General features: G+C 37.3%; 1 long non-coding RNA gene across 1 annotated transcript; it reads left to right on the plus strand.

Annotated features, from left to right (window-relative positions):
* The first annotated feature begins 13,696 nt into the window (after nt 1–13,696).
* Nucleotides 13,697–17,135, plus strand: LOC132017424 (uncharacterized). The gene is made up of 2 exons (XR_009404276.1): nt 13,697–13,814; nt 16,389–17,135. It is a non-coding gene; the product is annotated as an uncharacterized LOC132017424 (long non-coding RNA).
* The last annotated feature ends 3,206 nt before the right edge of the window (nt 17,136–20,341 follow it).

Genomic DNA, 20,341 nt, shown 5'->3' on the forward strand with positions numbered 1-20,341 from the left:
TCACTGTAATAATCTGTAACTGTGAGTGTAATAGCTTTTCTGAATTCTGTGATTCATTTTCGTGAATAACAAAACATGAGGATAGTCTTGAGGACCACCTGAATTGCACTATGCTAAATGTAGTGTTATGAATAGAGTCAGACTAATCTCTCCTTGACTCAGAACAATTAGAATTCACCCCATATATATTCCCCAGGTTTGGGTTCATATAACTGAGCAAAATCTTTCATTTAACTTCCAGCAAAGAAGAGAAAATTATGAAAATGTGACTAGTTTAACAAATTGAGGAAATTATCTAAAGTTGTTAAATTGAGATGATGAAAGGTTAATGGTAAGTCCTTTCTTGAATCCTACTCTCCCAGCTCCTGTCTGATGCTGGTTCACATAAGTAGATAAGAAAAGAAAAATAAGGTCTGCAAAAATGAGTAAATCCCAAAGAAGAAGTTCTAGAAAATATTATAGCTAAGTGTGGTTGTTGAAAAAGAAAAATATTCCATATTTATCTAAATCAAAGAATTGTTCCACTCCATTTGTCATTTATCAGATCTCATTAAAAGTATTATATTGAGATATTTTGACATTGTAATAGAAGACTTTTTAATGTCATAAATAAAATGGCAAGTTTCATTAAACAAAGTATTTGAAAAAAGGTTCGTGGAACCTGATATGTTCCATCTATTGGGAACATAGTAGTAAAACATGGTTATTTAATGAAATATAGAAGATCATTTTCAAGAAGATTTAGATCACTTCTTCCTGGAAAATAACTGGGAACTTTGGCAAGAACTTAAAATTAATCACAAGAAACTGGATGGGGTAACTATACATAAAATTTCATCTACTAAGTTATCCAGGCTTGGTCTAGATAGTTAACATTCCCATGTGATTTAGTCCACATTAATACGTAGCCTCTGGCCATCCATCTACTTAGTTACAGCAAGAAAAGTATACCTCAAAATACATTTGTAAACATGTATGTAGAGAATACTGGTAGTGATTCTGGAGGGAAATTATTACTGGTATGCTCCTATGATCCTTCTTGACAGCTTAATATTTTTGCCAGTAATTTGGCTAAAGGTGTCTCCATGTTATCCTGCTAACTACTGACATTCTGTCTTCCCTTAAAGGGTTCTAATATCTGGAAGGCTGGCAATCTGTTTTATCAGATTTTGCATGCTTACCACCTAACACAGGATCTTATTATACATTTTAGAGGCTCAGTACATGTTTAGTATCAAACAACCATGATAGAATTTAATAACAGTTTAGAGAAAGGAATGTTTCAAAAAATAAATTTTAGGAGAGAAAAATTAAGTTTCTACTTAATTTGACCTTTGGTTCCAAAGGTCAAAATTCATGACTACATAATGGAGCCCATGGTTTGGCAAACTGCATGTATTAAGTGGAGACCTTAGATGACAGCACAATCTTAAAATTGTCAAGCGTATAAATGCCATTGTCCAAAACTAACAGTAATTGGAACAGAAGACCTAGGATAAATGTATTTCTAATTATTGAGGGCCAATTACGGCACAAAATGCAGTTTAGGATTAATTTCTGTATGTCATTCTTCTAAGTTACAAAATAACACAACTGTTGAGATAAGGAAGCACAAGAAGCAAGGGACAGCTGAACAAGGGAATTGTGTAGAAGAGTTGAAGGATCTGGGCTGGTTATTTTTAGGGAACATATGTGCATGGGGACACAGTGATACTGACTATTTGGAGTTTCTATGTGGCAAAGGGATGGGAAATTTTTCCATGTGGCCTCTTGGGGAAACAGTAGGAATATAGGTAGAGCTATGTGTATATGTGTGTATAATTTCCCCCCAATCAATAGAAATACTTGTCACACCAGCAGGATGTATCCAAAGAGAAATTGAGTATAACCAATGGAACTGTCAGGTCTAAACAGAAGATCCATACCCACTTAGTAGAAAAATACTGACATTCAAGAGAGATGAGCCAAATGACCTTTAAAATCACAGCGAATCTTCCTGAAATCCCGTAATTCTATGCATTTTTCATCAGTCAACTATTTATCTTTGGGACAACAATAGCTAAATAAATAAAAAATAAAATACATAGAACTTAGTTCCTGTGCCTATATTTCTTGGCAGCATCTTACACGTTCTCTCACAAAGCTCTTATCATACCAGACATGTATCCGTGAGGCTATCTTTAACCAAAATGACTAAGTATAAGTCTTTGGAGAGAAACTGCCACAAAGTGTTGCAATACTTACGGCTGAGTGGTTTATGAAAAAGGAAGAAAGAATACTTTCTTAAAATCTATTTTTCTTTCTCTTTCTAAAAACAACTGCCCATACAATAAATAACAGACAAGGTCAATACAAAAAGGCAGATATTTTGAAGGAAAAACTCTTATTTAAAGTAGGAGTAACTCTTATTTAAAGTAGGAGTCCTCCACAAACACGGACTAGACACCTACTATGTGCTAGGCATTGTGATTGACATGTAGTAAACCATGATAGAAGCATCATCAGGGAACTCACCTTCAAGGGAGCAGGACAGTACATAATAAAACAGCCATCAAAATAAGTAAATGGCACTAAAATGAAGATATATACAGGAGGCATAAAGGGAATGACCAGACTGATTAAGATACCTTAAAGAAGTGACAGGCACATGTGTGTGAAACATACAGGTTTGGGGACAGAGATAGTGTGCTTGCAGAGACTGGATAACGATACAAGATAAATGATTCTGGACATTTTAGAAACATTTTTTACAGTACCCTTTGGTACACCAGGTCCTCATGGCTCTCATATGTGCAGAGTCAAAGGAAGCTCAGGAATCCTGAGTGCGACATTTGAGTCACGTGGTACAGAAGCCTTTTTAACATTGCTGAATCAGTCCTCTAACTTAATTGCCCAAAGAACCTTAAAAAGGTGAAGTGCCCTTTAACATCTGTTAAAAATATCTATGGAAAACCATTATATTTTTCTCCCATAGAAAATAAGGAATCTAGGATTTACAACAGGGCTTAAGTTGGGACACAATATGAACCAATTTTTATTTAGCAAAATGTCATCCTGATTGCTAAGTGGAGGATGGACATGAGGGAGGCAAAGAGACTCCCTTGAGAATAATGCAGGTAGGAAAAGACCAAACCCTGGATGGTGGGCTTCTTATTGCTGACAATTAAGGCTTTTATTTCTGGATGTCAGGTACCACCTTTAAAGTACTTTATACATAGTCTCAGCTCTCAAAACATACCTTCTGTTTTGTTTCTGGGTTTTTCTTTTTTTCTTTTCTTTCTTTTTTTTGAGGCATTGGAAAATGGTCTTTTGAAAATACTCTCTACCAGCCATATCAGTTTCAGGTTCACATCTTTAATGGAGTCTGCGTGTTTTCTGTTGAAATTACTCCTGAGTATATATGTGTTTTTATATTCTCTCTCCTTTGCATATTTTGGGTCAGGTGACAACCTGAAGACACGGCCACTTTTAGCAGATGCGGTTCACCCGCAAAACAGACAGGGGAACCAAACAATTCCCCAGAGGCAGCAAGTTCCTTAGATGAATGTCACTTTTTGCACCTTGTTCCTACGCACCTCATTGTTGTTCCCTGTTTTGAGGCTTCTCTGGGTCCTGCTGTCTCACTGGGACTTGATTTCCATTACCTGCAATCTTGGCCTTTGAGCTGATCGGTTCTGCATTTTTGCAGGGACAGTCCTTTCCCTGTTGCTGTCTGGTTGATTTCACTGGTATTTTCTTCCTCTTTGGTACAGCCCACTAAAACATTCAGTAGATTCCTAGCGCATGGTACTGACTCCTGCCAGGCCAACTGAGGCTTGCGTCCCTCGACTGGGGAGAAAACAGTCAGAACAAATACCCAAAGGATAGCTCTAATATTTGAATAAGAAAGAGAAAACATCCGCAGTAATAACTAGAGGTAGGCATTTTTCCAGCAAAATATGAACTTTTTAGAAATATAATTGGTTGATTAATATGTCTTTCAGTTATTTTTTTGGAACTCATTTTCCAAGGAACTTAGTCTTTGTCCAGATTCAGCCAAAGCTTTCAGACAAATATTAAAGCTTGTGAAAACAGACATGATAGCAATGCCTTAGAATATGACATTACAAGTAAGAAAGAAAAAGAGCAAAAATGAACAAACAAACCAACCAAAACAAAAAACAAGCAACTCCTGACATCTGAGAATTCATCTGATATTCACAACTAGTCCATATGTTTCTCATGTTGGGTTTAAATGGGTATAAACAACTGAAGAGAATACTAACCTCAGACAAGGTTACTCCAAGGTCATCACCAAGTGAGACACAAACAGTATCTATTTTGGTCTCTGCTACCAGCAAAATAGAAAATCTCCCTCTTTTCTGCTACTGTGAGTGACTGGTGCTTCTCCATCAGTACAGCATTATCACTTAGTAGACATGATTTATTGAACACCTGATCATAGAGTCATCCCAGCTTTCTGAGAGCATCCAGTCCAGAATGAAGTTCTGCTTCCTTAGACTCTCCCCCAAATTACTCCACCTTCCAATCCCAAATCCTGTAAGAGCTCCTTTGTACCCTCTCACTGAAGCACTCTAGAGCCCCCTTGGATGTGGGTAAGGACTGTCACAGAATTGTGTGGGACCAAGTCGGCAAGTAAGATGCTTAACGCTTCCCTCTCTTCTCTACATGTAGCCTTTACTCAAAGTTGTCGCCAATTAGCAAATCGGTAGTACTGTTCTGCTATTTTTTATTAATTACATTTCTCAACTGTTCTGAGAACAGAGAAAACCCAACTGACAGATTTGGACAAATCTTGACATTGATTATAAGCTGTGTGCCTGAGATTTCTCTTTAACAAGTCTCTTGAAGAGTTGAATGCTAATCTTTTCAGCTAACTTGCTTTATGTTACATTGTTATCAATCAATCACGCTTGTAATTGACTTTTGCTTTTATAACAATTCTAATACTTTTATGACTTCAAGGATGGTTGAGCCCACTTTTGTTCTAGCTTCTTCATTGAATACCAGATAATCCAGAAAGACTGTAAGTCATAATTTTAAGAGACTTAAAGTAAAAATTTCTCTAAACTAAAACATTAAAATTGGCAAAATTCTAAGTCTTAAGCACTTAAATTGTTTTAAATATACCATATTAATAAATCAAAATTTTAAAAACATCTATGCCTTTAATGAGTACCTACATATAAGAATAAATATTCTCTACTGTATCAGCAACTACCTCTGATAGATATTATCCTCAAAAGCTAACATTAATCAACAAATGCCCTGAAACCATTGGAAGTTTGAACAGTTCTTGTTAAAATAAAAAACTAATTTCTTAGAAATGGCTACCTCTTTTTTCATTTGCAGATAATTTTTCCAATGGCCTTTTATAAACAAGGAGAAAACAAGTTATTTGTTCATTATTTCAGACAAAACAAATCTCTAATTACAAAATAGGACACATATAATCAGATAACTAAAAATATGATAGTTTGGATAGAATTGATGTTTAATAAAAACCTTTAAAACCTATTGTTTTATACCATAACTACGAGTAAGTGGTAAATGTGTAGGGATGCTGAGTCCAGATAAATTAGGAGGAGAAAATAAAATCATCCAAATTTTAATTTCTCAAGGAAATGAATAACAAAATAAATATTTGTCTTTAGGAAAATTTTATAGCAGCTCAAAAAACTGCTTTATTCACACTTTATTCCATTTACTCCCTAAATCAATGCAGTAAAAGTGTATGTTAGTGCTGTTAACTTGGAAAATCCTTGACTCATTCTAATATTTTACAGTCAAAATTCAATGCATACATTCCTTTAAACATACTTATTTATATCATCATAAACTCTCATACCTGAACAACAGGAAATCCAGGCTTCATAAACCAATTAAATGAAGCAAAAATAGAGATCTATCTCAAACTTTGTCCTTGGGTATAGATGCAATTTCACATGACATTTATATGGCAAGCTCAAGGTTCAGAGGCATACGGAGTTACTTCCTCTGCTCTTTGACAAGAGGTACTTGCAGAGAATGTGGGTGAGGAGTTTGAGGACAACATATAGGATGCGGGTATGAAATGGACAATAGAATTAAGTGGAAATATTTATATCACCCTCTGTGGAAACAAATGATCTTGGTAATTGATAGAATTGTTACCTGCCAACACAGGGACCCCAGACATTTAAAATGTCCTCTTTTCTTGCCTGCCGGATGTGGACTAGATAAAGGGCTAAGCTTCTGGATACATTTAGCAGAATCACAGGGCTGGAATAGATTTCCTAACTTCTTGAAATACTCCAAAGCAAAAAAAGTCTCCTTCAAAATGATTGGTTTACATTATTCTCTTAAAGATTCTTAGGAATTATTATTTTTTGCCCTCCATTGAATTTAAACTCCAGTGTTTATCCAAAATACATATCAGAAACTAAAACTTCCCCACTTTTCTTGAATTCTCTCACATTTTGAGTCAAGTTTCGAATGGAGATGATTATCTCCAAGGATAATTAGTGACTTATTTCTGTCACATTGCCTTACTTCATTCTTCCTGATTTGATAAAGATGGATAAAGATTTTTGAGATAAAAAATGCTATCAAAGCTATTTAGCTATTAATGGACATGTAGTATAAATCATTACTTAATAAACTAAATACAAGTTTTTGAGTCCTTATGTTCCAAGCACTGTTTTAAACACATACTTTTTGTATACATAATTTAGAATCTGGAAAGAAAGACATAAAATTCACCAGCCATCATCAAACATAATTAAACAAATGTGCTGTTAATAAAAGTAGTTAAATCAAAAAATTATGTATTAAACAATAATCATGTTTACCCTCACTGTTACAGCTGTGCTTGTTGGAGATGGATAAAACTATCTGTTAATGAATTACCAGAATGACCCTCAGAGAGAAGGCATCTAGTGATGTCAAAATCTTTCAGGCAATAATCAAACCAGACATTATGCTGTATGCCCTAAAGTCCGAGCCCATTCTGGAGCCTCTGCCACCACAATGACAGGGCAGGATTATTTCCAGGCATGCTGTTGGCAGAGGGCATCATGGTGACATACTTCCAAAGTTTTAATACTTTAATGAAACGAAACAGAACAGTAGGAAGCAGTTGGGATATTTGAAGAGCAAACCTAGCACAGTTGCAAATATAGACACTAAGTGTTTTACAACCAGTATATAATCAGTGCTGAATAAAGGAAACTGGCTTATCTAGAATAAACTGGCACAGACATGCGGCCAGATAAATGTATGCAGCGGAGTGAGCATGATCAAGATGGGATGGAAAATATGGGGGACCGAGATAGTCCAGATGTTCCAGATGTTCTTGGCAGAAGTTTTTAAAATATGTATCCCAGAGGGAAAAAAATATGGATACAAATTATCCTGTGGTATTATGCTTTATATGTTATCAATGATCTATATAAGTAAAATAAGTGTGGCAAAGGTGACTTAATTATCCTTCGGTGGTTATTTTTCCCTTCCTCTATGCTAGGACACATTCTAGCTGCCCAGAAGAAATCTTTGCAGTTAGGGGTGGCCATGTGACTAATTCTGCCCAGTGGGATTTTAAAAAAAAAGTGTCATGTGTGGCATGGGTAAACTTCCTTAAGATTCAGTTGGTGCCCCTTTCGTGGTCTCTTTTTCAGAGTTTCCATCATTCTTCTCCCTGGACTGCAGGTACCCCCATAATGGACCACGGTGTCAAGAGCCACCATTTACAGATGGCAAGGTGGGGAGCTGGGAAGATCCTGAGTGTTCGGACTTCATGAGCATAGCTGCCAAAACATCCCTGGATCATTGGTTACCCCTGGATTTTGTTTGTGTGAGAGTTAAGTTAGTTTCATCTTATTTAAACCACTACTACCTTGGCTTTATTGTCACTTACAGCCAAACCTAATCCTATTTTTAAAAAAATATTTTATTTATTTATTTATTTATTTATGAGGATGGGGGCAGGCAGAGGGAGAAGCAGGCTCCCCACTGAGCATAGGGCTGATGTGGAACTGGATCCCAGAATCCTGAGAACATGACCTGAGCTGAAAGCAGACATTTATCCGACTGAGCCAACCAGGTATCCCAAAACCTAATCCTATTTAATAAAATTTGTTCGTGCATATATGCACAGATATGTATTTATTCCTTTATGTAGATCTATCTCTAGTAAATTATTTTTCAATATATGTATCTTTTGTTGACATCTTTAAATGTTAAGAGAATGCTATGAACACTGAGGAGTAGAGTTCCACTAAGCAAATCCAAATAACATTTGTGGTCACTATTCATTTTGAGGAAATGGACTAACTAAGCAGTAGTATTCTATGAGTAAGGCAAAATAATCCTTTGTTCTGAATCCTATGTTTTAGGGAACCCCACAGATCACACAGATAGACACACATACAGGCACACACACTATTGACATACATACGATTCTGCCATGAAGGCTTCTACACTTAATGTGGCAGACTGTCCCTGAGAATTCTAAATGTTTGCTCTTCTGATTAAAGTATTCAGACACTAAGAACACATTTCTCCATTTATCTTGTTCTATATCCTCAAAATAAAAGGCAGCTACTCTCAAATGCCACAAATGTCTGTGAATAGTGCTATTTCAGAGTGGTAGGAGGATCTAAGTAATGGAGTGTTTAGGTAAGAGGAAAAAATACTTGGCATGAATCCAACAGTTTCTGACATCACAATATTTCATTTCCCAGTTGTGTCGAGAGTCATTTCTTCTTTCTCTTTTGGTTCCAAAGTATAGTTGTGGAGGTACTCCCAAATTTACATGGTATTTTCCACACTGCATATGGCATCTGAGGAATAGTTTGCTCTCTTAAAGATTAAAATTCTCTTAGATTTGTATAAATGTGGGTGTATATATAAACTATGTCTAAGACCATTCTTGTTATACAACTAAGTGGATACTGAGCATTAGAACTAGAAAATTATTTTATTAAAATATTTAACCATACAATTTTAAATTAAACTTCAATATAATTTAAATAATTTTTAGTTTTCAATGTTTATTAACATTGTTTTTTTAATTTCTAATACTATAAGAAAATAACATCTTTGAAAGTATATATAAAATAGTTTAAATTTCTAGATTGAAGAATGTACTTTAATTTATTTTATTAGTAATATATTTAAATTTCTACTTTAAGTACAATTTTACTTCTTTTAACATTTAGAACAAAAGATGTAATCATTTTGATCATAATACAATAAATAGGGACATGCTTTCCTGCTATAAGATCTTTGTGTGGTTGATTTTTGGAACTTTTTAGGTTCAGTATTTCCTCACTTTCCTCAAGTTCTCTTCTTTTGCTGTTTCTCACTATTTACATTTAGTAATAATCCATCCCTATTTTCTTACTTGCATTCATGTAATGATAAGTGAATGTGAAACAGATGAAATCAGAAACTGGAACATGAAAAAAGAGATGCAAAATAATTGTGAAAAAAATAAGAAACAATTAGAAAATAATGAAGATAAAAAAAAAGTGGTGAAACCAGAAAATTAAAAAATAGTTCTCCAGAACAATTTAATAAATGAAATAGACTATAAGCAAGAAAGCTAATATCATTCTGGAATGGAGGAATGCAGAGTGAAATTCTAGCAGCCAAGACTTGTGTAGAATCTTAACTACACTATATGGATGTCTAGACCAATACGATCCCAAGACTTGACCTTTACTGTTCACCTGCTTATAACCACTGAGCTGTGTCCCACCTTTTTCCTTAAGCTCTTCCTTCCAGCTTATCTCTTAACTTACACCGAACTGGCATAGCATCCTGTGATGGAAAGTAAAACTATTCTTGACACAATAATGACTGCCCTGATGAAGAATCCCAATGTCTCAGACCACCCAGACCACTTTGAGCTCGCATCTATACAGTTGGACCATGGAGTTAAGGATAGTTCCATTTACCCCATTATAATGCTAAAATTTCCACTCCATGAGGAATACAAACCTCAATTATATAACATATAACGTGTGGAGCTTGTGTGACCTTACGCCTGCCTCTCCATATCATCCTAACCCTAAATAAAAGGAACCAACTCACCCTTGCTTAGGGAGTCATGGCTTTGGAAGTTATTCCAAAGTGATCCTGGCTATCTCCTCATTTGCTGCAAATAAAGTTTCCTTGTGTGATGATTCCACCTGAAGTAGTTTCTTTCTGTAACTCACCAAGGAACAAACTCATGTTAGTTTGGTACTGATACTGTGAAATCATTTAACTATCTGGGCTTCTATTCCCAACAAAGTGTGAAGTTTGACCAGATTTCAAAGGTCATTTCCATTTCTAACATATTGCATTTGACAGAAAAGAACAGATATAAATTAGAATGATCAGAGTATCTAAATTATGGTTGGTTTGCATTTACTCATTATAATTAAAAAAAAACTGAGTATCTACACAAGAACATATGAAAAGATGAACATATCCATCATAATATGACTTACTAACCTTGTTTTAAGACACACAGCTGGTCTGTACTTTTTACTTGGTAGGATCAGAATTTCTATCTAGTTAAAGATCTCTTATTACTGGGACCCAAATATCCCTCTTACATTTTATAATAGGACATATACGCAACACTGTTAGGCTATCTAAACTTGAGGTTAAATTTAAAATCACTAATACAGTGACACATATTTCCCTGGTTTTTTTTTTCCTCTCCCACTATTGCAAGACTGAACCCTCAATTCACAGTGGGAATATCAAATCCACTCAACTACCAAGAGAGTGGTGGCTTGCTATGTCTTCTAGCTCTGGTCTCTTTGTAGACATGTCTCCCACTAAGGCCTCTATAATTGATCCTCCAATTGATTCTCCATTGTATATATCTTCACAGACCCTGTACTCCTGAGTATTTATTGGAATTAGAATGAAGCAATCATTTGTGTTATTATTTGTTTGATGCCCCTTTTCTTCGCTTCATTCTATCTCTGAGAGGGCTAGGGGCAGGGACCTTGTTGTCTTGTAATGCAGAGCACCTGGCATAGGACTAAGGTACATTAAAGCCTCATTACATTTACAGGGCCTAGAAAAGAATGCTGATTCCACGACTCCACTGCATCTTATCTCCTCTTCCAGGCACCGCTGTGCTTGCTGCTGTTTCCTTACCACCTGCCACTCTGCCATCACCCTCCAGAACTCTACTGCGGAGAGCCTGAGGCCTTCAGGTGCCAAATTGATGTTTTGTTCTCAGGGGTCCTCCAGACTCTGAAGCAATTAATTCTGCATTCCTCACAAAAGTAGAAAGAATACCCCTCAACCTCTTTTACATTACATTTTGTACCCTGAATGTCTTTTTAGTGAAAATAGCTCTTTTCGCTCTTACAACAGTTTTAAGTTCAGATTGTTCTGCACAAATAAGGTCCTGTACAAACTTATTCCTCATTTCAAGGGTGGATCCCTTTCATGACAACTGTGAATGGAAAAGTTGTGTTACTTTATTGAGACTTTTAGTTGAAGTAAGCCCAGTTTCTTATTTTTTAAATTTTTTAAATTTTATTTTACTTTTTCAGTGTTCCAAGATTCATTGTTTATGCAACATAGCCAGTGCTCCATGCAATACGTGCCCTCCTTAATACCCACCACCAGGCTCACCATCCCCCACCCTCCTCCCCTCCTAAACCCTGTTTGTTTCTCAGAGTCCACAGTCTGTGTTAGCGCAAACTATTAATATGGTATAATGTCATAGGACAAATTCATTTTCTCACTAGCAGATTGTCATTGCTATACCTTGAAGAGCCACTTGGAGAGGACAATGAAGCCTTGAAAGGATGTGTGCAAGGAATAGTAGAGAGTCAGTGGCTAATGTGTGGTTGCCACTGCTGTTCTTGAAGTTGAAGGAGAGAGAACCAGCAAATAGCTTTGAAAACCTTTGGTTGGGGGTGAGGGAGAGGAGAATGAGGTAACTGGCCAGGGAGAGCCACTTTCTGGGAAACAAGGGAGACATTTCAAAGGTGATCTTATTAAGTTCTTTCCTCACATTCTTACAGAATGGGAGGGGGGATAACCTCTTTTTAATGTATATCAAATTGAATCTGGTTCTAGAACTGTTTTGAAGTGCAAAGCCATCTTTAAGATGCAAGCAGAGAAAGAAGAGAAGCTGCCGACCAGGGCGTATCTTGTCTGGGTTATATAGTTTCATGAAGTTTAGTTTATCTCATTATTATTATTATTATTATCTCATTTTTTTAAATTATTTATTTGACAGAGATCACAAGTAGGCAGAGAGGTAGGCAGAGAGAGAGAGGAAGGGAAGCAGGCTCCCCGCTGAGCAGGGAGCCCGATGTGGGGCTCGATCCCAGGGTCCTGGGATCATGACCTGAGCCGAAGGCAGAAGCTTTAACCCACTGAGCCACCCAGGTGCCCCTATCTCCTTATTATTGGAGACCAGGTTCTCCACCTTAGCCATAGTATAAAGTTTAAATATCATGACTTTGTACAGGCTTTTCAAGGCATGAGATTTCTATAATATATTTTTTCAGTAAACCCATATTAATTTCTTGTGATCTGGCCCTAATGTTCAGAATAGCAAACTATTTCCCCTGCATTAAAAAAAGCCTAATATATCTTAAGTTGAATTTTGGAAGATTCACTCCACATTTTGTTCTACTTGAGACATACTTAAATTTTTATTTTCATCAGTCTAGACAGTCAGACATTTCATGACTCTCCAAACACACAAGTGAACCCTTTTCTAGTTGTTTTACACCATCTCAGTCCCCCAGTCATCTTTTTGGATGCATTTATTTATTTCAGTGATGAAAAGCAAATGGTTATGCCTCAACCAACATAATTTCATTAAGAAGCATTCTTCCATGGTTTGACATTTTTGCAGGGCTTCTCAAATAGTTTATTTTAAGCTTTGAGTCGTATTAATCGTGACTGCAAAAACAATGAGTATGATGTATCAACGGAAATTTTACGTAAATGCAAAAATATCAATTCCATCAATTCCTACCAATTTCATTATGTAGGTTTTCCAAGGGACAGAGTAATTGCCAATGTTGCTGAGGTAGCAAGTCAGGTGGAGCGTGGGACATGGCAGTGTGGAGAATACTGGTGTCCTATATGAAACATGTTTTACTGGGGGGTGAGGTGATGGTCTAAGAAGGGAACGTGCAAAAGTGAATGGGATGAGAAGACAGTTAAGTACAGACAAAAATGTGAGGAGTTTTATAATAAAGGGGGCAGAGGAGGATGGTAATTGGAATGTCCGTGCCGTCAAGAGGAGGTATTTATTAATTTTTATTAATAATAAAATTATATTAATAAATAACATTTATTAATATTATTAAGATGAGTGATACTGAAACATGCCAGCTCTTTGATGGGCAAACAAGATATTCACTGGGAGCTCCTATAATTCAGGTTCCATAAGAATTCATCAGTGCTCTTGCCTTACATGGCTATTAATGGAATATCATCTGTGCTGATGTGAAGAATCCAACGGACAGGAAAAGTGTAGTGACAGAGAAAAGAGGAGCTAAGTGCAGAATCTAAATCCCTGGGTGGGTGAGAAGCTGGTGCGGACACAGCCAGGTTAATCATTTCACCAGCAGCGAACAGGGACAGGCCCAGATCCAAGGAGACAGGAAGAGGAGAGATTTCCCTCTGGTTGCTCTTGTTCTTTCAGCTGAGAAATAACCTGGTCAAAGTCATTCGTTGAGGGTAAGAGGAGGAAATGCTGGAGGTTTAAGGAGGGAGTAGCAGCCCACAGAGGAAGCAGCCTCATCGGGAAGCAACCTGGTGACTGTCAGAGCAAGAACAAAGAAACTTTCAAAGAGGTAGGTAAGCACAAAAGGGATTCGATGATAACAGACTCCTTTCCAAAGCAGCAGTGAAAGCAAAGTTTAGAACAGTGATTTTCAATGCTGGCTACATTTTTGAATCAACTGGAGATTAAAAATTCACCAGTGCCTGGGCCACACAAGAGATAAATCAAATTTAAAACTCTGGGCTGGAACCCAGGTATTAGATTTTTCTAAAAGATCCTCACAGGATTCTAAGCTGCTGTTAGGGGTGGAATCTGGCCCGGGGGGGCTAATGGTGGTGAGGGAGCACGGGCCTGAATGGATAGGAGAAGGCAGAGGGGGTAAGGACACCCTAGACCTCTGGATGTGAGAGAAGCTGACCATCACAGTGATGCAGTAATGGGATGGTGAGATGCTCTCAATGATTTCTTCATCTAAGCTCTAGGTATTTATAGGTGGTAAAGCAAAATCATTAGATATTCATGGCCTTTTCCTTTCAGAATTTCCATTTTAAATAAAGGAAAATATACAGGAAACCCAAAAAGTATGTAATCTCTGATAAATATTTTTCTCCCAAAATTGGTTATTTTATTGGTAGGTACTTGACAAGGTAATCTGTTTTATTCTATTCATTTTTGATATTTCTAAAAAACCAAGAATAACATTTATCCTCATAGGGTAAAGAAAATATATATGATTGGGGTACCAGGGTGACTTAGTTGGTAAAGCATCTGACTCTCGATTTTGGCTCAGGTCATGATCTCATGCATGAGATGGAGCCCCATGTCTGGCTTGTGCTGGTCTTGGAGCCTGCTCAAGAGTCTGTCTCCCCGTTTTCCTCTGCCCCTCCTGCACTCATGTGCCTGTGTGTGCACGCTCTCTCTCTCAGAAAGAAAAGAAAAAATATATATGATTTATTTAAATGAGTTCTCATTTCTTCCATGTAAATGAAATGTTTATATAAAAGAGTATCTTCATTTGCAAATAAAATGTCCTATAATAGTATGCATTTTAAAATTAGATCTGTCTGAAAGTGTCTCTTAAGAATTGGATCCTTGCCAACTTCAGTTGATTCACCATAGGTGTGAATAAGGACAGAGCAGCAGTTTGAGAGTCTCTCAAACAGAAAGCCAATGGGGGAAAGAGTTAGAAGGCTGAGACTCTCCAGCATCTGTCCTGAATTTGTAGCAGTAAAATGATCTTTTATTATTGTTGTTATTGATATTTTGCTGTGTATTATAAGGAAAGTTAGGCTTTCTTTTTCTACCTTTCCCTTCCCCCTTCCTCCCTCCCTTTCCTCTTTCTTACCTCCTTTTCTCCACCTGTTCCCAGATAGTCCATTCTAGTCAAGACAGAAGATGGGGGCGCCTGGGTGGCTCAGGGGGTTAAGCCTCTCTGCCTTTGGCTCAGGTCATGATCTCAAGGTCCTGGGATCAAGCCTTGTGTCGGGCTCTCTGCTCAGTGGGGAGCCTGCTTCCCTCTCTCTCTCTCTGCCTGCCTCTCTGCCTACTTGTGATCTCTGTTAAACAAATAAATTAAACCTTTAAAAAAAAAAAAAAAAAAGACAGAGGATGACCTGAACTGCCGATAAGCAAAAACTTTCTTTACGCCCTCAGCTGTTTGGTTCCTTCTACTAGACAACATTTGGAAAAGCAGGGGTTTCATTTTATTTTTCATTGTAGCCGTCATGGATCACAGTCCTGACACACAGGACTCAATATAAAAGTTATATACTTTTTATAGTTATACTCAATATAAAAGTTAGCTGAATGGATAAGGGAATGAATACCCACCTCTGATGTTGTTGCTCTAAAAAAAGCAGCCTTCAAAGTAAATAGTTATACTCTTTACTGGCCAAACCAATGTTTTATCCTAAAAAAAGAAAAGAAAGCCTTTCACTTTTATGTTACTATCATTTGAACTTTTAATACTTTATAATACAAACTTGATGTATCCAGTAAGCAGGGAGTTAATTCCATCCTTTCTAGACAAGGATTGGCTTTCACGACAATGAAATCCTATTTCAGCAAATGGTTTTGTGTACTGTGCTTGCTAGGAGCCCTCACATTTAAACAAATTAACTATCCTTAAGAGGGAGAACAATATCTTTCACTAGTTAGTTAGGTATGTGCAACACTGATCTGAACATCCTCCTGACCAGAGACTGATTATACCAACTGGCAATTCCTTAAGAGTGAAAGGAAGCAAGAGAAGGTCTGGCTGCTCATTTTGCAGGAGTCTCAGTGGGACATTTCTTCATTACGTCTAGAAGAGACCACCCCACCTCTCCGGATACTTGCTTTTTCCCCCCCCAAGGTTTTATTTATTTATTTATTTGAGAGACAGACAGACAGACAGACAGAGTGAGTAAGAGAGAACATGGGAGGGGAGAAGTTCAGAGGGAGAAGTGGACTCCCCGCTGAGCAGGGAGTCTGATGCGGGACTCGATCCAGAGACTCCAGGATCATGACCTGAGCTAAAGGCAGTTGCTCAACCCACTGAGCCACCCAGGTGCCCCAGATACTTGCATTTAAAACAGCTAAAAATGAAAATTTAAAAGAAACAAATATTGCCTCTTGTGAGCGTCTGTAACTCTTTTTTGGACAGATGAAGCTCGAGGACTGAGATGGCGGAATATGCGGCAAGGTGCTCATTCTTGGGCTTTTGGGCCCAGGTCCCTCTGGATTTGTGGACACAGCAAGGAGAAATGGACAATAATCCAGGCACATAGCTGTCTGGCATAAAATGTCACATGCCACAAGTTAAGCAAAAATGCACCTCTCATCTGTCCTTGAAATACATTATTGTAGCTCAAAAGTCAGGAAATGTACAAAAGTCACTTTGATGATGAACCCGAGAGAATTTCAACAAGGCCTTCACCAAAGTAATAGGATTTATTTTTCCTGAGGCAGAAGCAGTATACTGAACAAAATTATACCTTTTTTTTGGCAATGAGGAAAGCATTTAAGGATCAAGAATATTCAACCCTATGCCTTTTTGCCAAAATCTTATTGTTGATGAGTTGGAGCGATATCCTAATGCTGAACCAATCAATTCCCAGAGTCACAAAATAAATGAAAAGAGACACTTTTCTATTAAACTTTAATATTTGAGAATTTTACTGGGAATGGACAAACCTTTGAAAGCTGATCATTCACATTGTTTTTAAAAGTTAATTTATGCCTATTTAGCTCTTTATCTAATTGTAAGGTATAACCAACCTATGTGGAAGGAAAATCTGAAAAAAATCAGTACCATCTGTGTTTAGCGTTTAAAAGGTTGCCTTTTTCCTTTCTATTTAATTCAGATGTACAACCTCAAAGATTATTCATGATGAATTTTAGCTTTAATGTATTCTTTGGAATTATGCACCTGTGATACTTCATAAATTTATGCACAATAATAACACTTTGCATTTTTATGAAGCTTTTCATCTTCAAAGCATATTATGCACATTAGGAAATTCATCGTCTCAACACACTTATGAGGAAGGTAAATATTGTTCTCTTCATTTTACAGATAGAGAAACTGAAAGAGACAAGTCATCTGTAGACATAATTAGAAGGGGACTTCAACTCTGTACATGTGGTAGGGTTAAGACACATTTATATTCTGTTTTAAAATTTACAAAGCTATGAGAGCACACAACTATTATCTTAAAATTTTCTATACCTGAATCCTTACACTTGACCCAAAAGCACACACTTATTCTCCAAATATGGTCTGAAGTTTAAAAATAAGTTAGAGAGAATTTATTTATATACCAACTCAGTTTCCTCATAGTTTCTAACTAGGTTTTAAACTTTAAAAAGGAAAAGTTTACTTATTATATTTAGTGGAAAAAGGCCTGACTTGTGTCTTGCTTCTCGAACTTAACCTACCAAACTGGTCAACATTTTCTTTCTGACATGTTTTTATGGAAAACTGAAGATTCTTTTTGTTTCTTAGAGGTTGCCTATTGAGACCCATTCAAAATGCAATAATTTATATTAGTAACTTCAATATTCAAGGCACTAGACAGCTGATTACATATTCTGTTGTAGTCTTAATGTTATAGGAAGCATGTAAATACAGCTCTTTTCCAGTCATGTTTGCTTATTAACATGCATTGCCCATATTTGTGAGACTCATTCCATTGCTATGACACTGACATATGAATTTACATAAGATGCCATATCCTGTTGAAATGGTTGTTTTCAGAAACAGCCCAAATTAACATTATATTGCAAGGAAAGATCACCACCGTCTTAGGAATGTACTCCAGTAAAGAGCTCTGGGTCCAGGTTTTATCAGAGTGTTCATCCGAGGGAATAACACCTCCCAGGAAGCAAAGGACACAGGATTGGGCAGAGGGAGAAGATGAAATGTAATGTAGCAAAAACAGACACTAAGGGGTGGTTTGAAGCTGGAATAGCCATAAAGAGTAGTTCCAATTTGAAGCAAAGGGGCTGGGTCTTGTATCCCCAAATCAACCAGCTATAGGATTGTGGATGCCCCTGGAACAGAAGCATAGTCTGGATAAGGCAGCATCCTTCAGCCAGAGGGAAATTCCCAGAGGAAATCAGTGCTGAGCTATCAGCTGCCAACAGTATCCACTACAATAACACACTAGGTATCGCAGTAAGAAGCAATCTTTGCTCTGATTCCCCTGCCCAGAGATAAAGCCTAGGCTCTTGAAAGACTGTCATCACGCTCTGTGTCAGTGCAACTTTAAATGTGGCTGACGGAAGAACTGAAGATGAGGTGTAAAAGACGGGGTAGCCTGGGCACACCGAAGCGATGTTTTTCTGTGCAGAACTGTTGCTACATCCCTCTCCTCAACACACTGGGAATATATAATTTGCTGGCCAAAAGAACCATGATCAAGACTTTGAACCCAAAGGACTGATGCTAGCATAAATTGTTCTATAAAATGTTTTGCCTTGAGGGGAAAAAAAAATCCCATAAATATAAAGCTGAACCCAACTGAGAACCATGGAGTGTCAAAAACAGGGAAAGCAAGCTCAAAAATGAAGTCCTGGGGACAGGAGCTCGCAGGAATCAGTTCAGGAGCTGAATGTAATTAAAAATGAATGAGCGAAAAGTGGACAGAAAAAAGTTTAAGGCTGCCAATCTGTTGTGAACTGTGATGGAGTATCTTTAGCCTGAACTCAGTGAACACTGTGCATAGGTGTGGCTTAGGGTTAGTGCAGAAAACCAGTGAGATGGACTTCTACAGAAAAGGACTTCTATGTAAAGGAGGCCCTTACTTGCTCACTTCTCATCAGTCTTTAAGCTTCACCCAGAAAACACATAATGCCAACGAGACAAAGAAAGGGAAGTTCACACATGTTCATTAGAGAGCTATAGGGGAGAAGTGAAATTAGGATCATGAATTATATTCTGTTTTTATGGAACGTTTTTCCTTCTGTCATTAGGAAATCCATAGACAGGATAGATCCTGTCTCAGGTAAAATAAGGTGCTTAGGTAAAATAAGGATAAACAGCTCTGTTCCCGAATCTCTTAAAGGAAGCAGAACATTCACATCTCATTGATAAGCCTTCTGCCATTTTGAAGCAGAATATTGACCATGAGGTCAGCAGAGAGATTTCTGCATTTGATTTTCTTCAAAAATGTCAGACCTCTTAAATTTCTTTGATAGAATGCATGCTCTGAAGCTTAGTACAAAGAAAGCAATTGCTCAAAGATGTCTTAAACTACTAAAGGATCAGTTAGAAGGAGCATGTAAATGAGCTTTTGGTGGTTTGAAGAGGTCATTCCATTGGACCTGTTATAGGCTCTTACAGGGCTCAGAGAATTTACCAAAGTGTGAAAGTATTTCAAAAACTATCTTCCATTAATTTGATGCCTGTTTTATTCAGTACATCTGACCTCTGAGCTTGACAATGACTCTTTGCAAATGGAAGCTTAAGATGCCATCTATAACATAAAATATCAGGTATGTGGGTGTTACAAAAGCATCCTGTCTCTGTGATGGGATGGCTCTGAGGAGAGTTCACTGCCCACAGGATCTTTTATCTGTGAGTCACAGTTCCTGGGAAGGGCAGTTTCAGAGACACCCTCATTCCACATGAGCCACGAAGTCAATGTTTGCTCTTTTTTGGGGGAGTTGAGTGGACAAGTAGCATCTGGTCGAAGTTCCCAGCAGAGTTTGCCCCAGTTAGTCCTCTGTTTTCAAGCCTCCTCAGCAAGGAGGCCTGGAACGAAAATAGATGGAGGACATTCTTGTTTGTAGGCACCAAGGAACAGATAAAGCAGATTACAAATATTTAACATGAACTGAGGTAGCAGATAATACAATTCTTCAAAGATTCAGTAAGTTGGAGGAATAGTGAATGCAGACTTTTAGAAAAGGTGACATGCCTTTATGCAAATCTTAATTTTCAGTAATAATAACTCCTTATGATACAGTGAAAAAATTAACTAAGAGTCACACAATTTTATAGCTGGAAGAGGCCTTCATGACTCCTTGCTCTCTTTTTTTTTCTAATGAAGAAACTGAAGTAGAAAGTGGTTAAGTTAGTTTGCCCAAGGTCTCTCAGCTTGTTAGAGGCTGGCT

Source organism: Mustela nigripes, chromosome 5 (assembly GCF_022355385.1).
Source record: "Mustela nigripes isolate SB6536 chromosome 5, MUSNIG.SB6536, whole genome shotgun sequence".
Lineage (NCBI taxonomy): Eukaryota > Metazoa > Chordata > Mammalia > Carnivora > Mustelidae > Mustela > Mustela nigripes.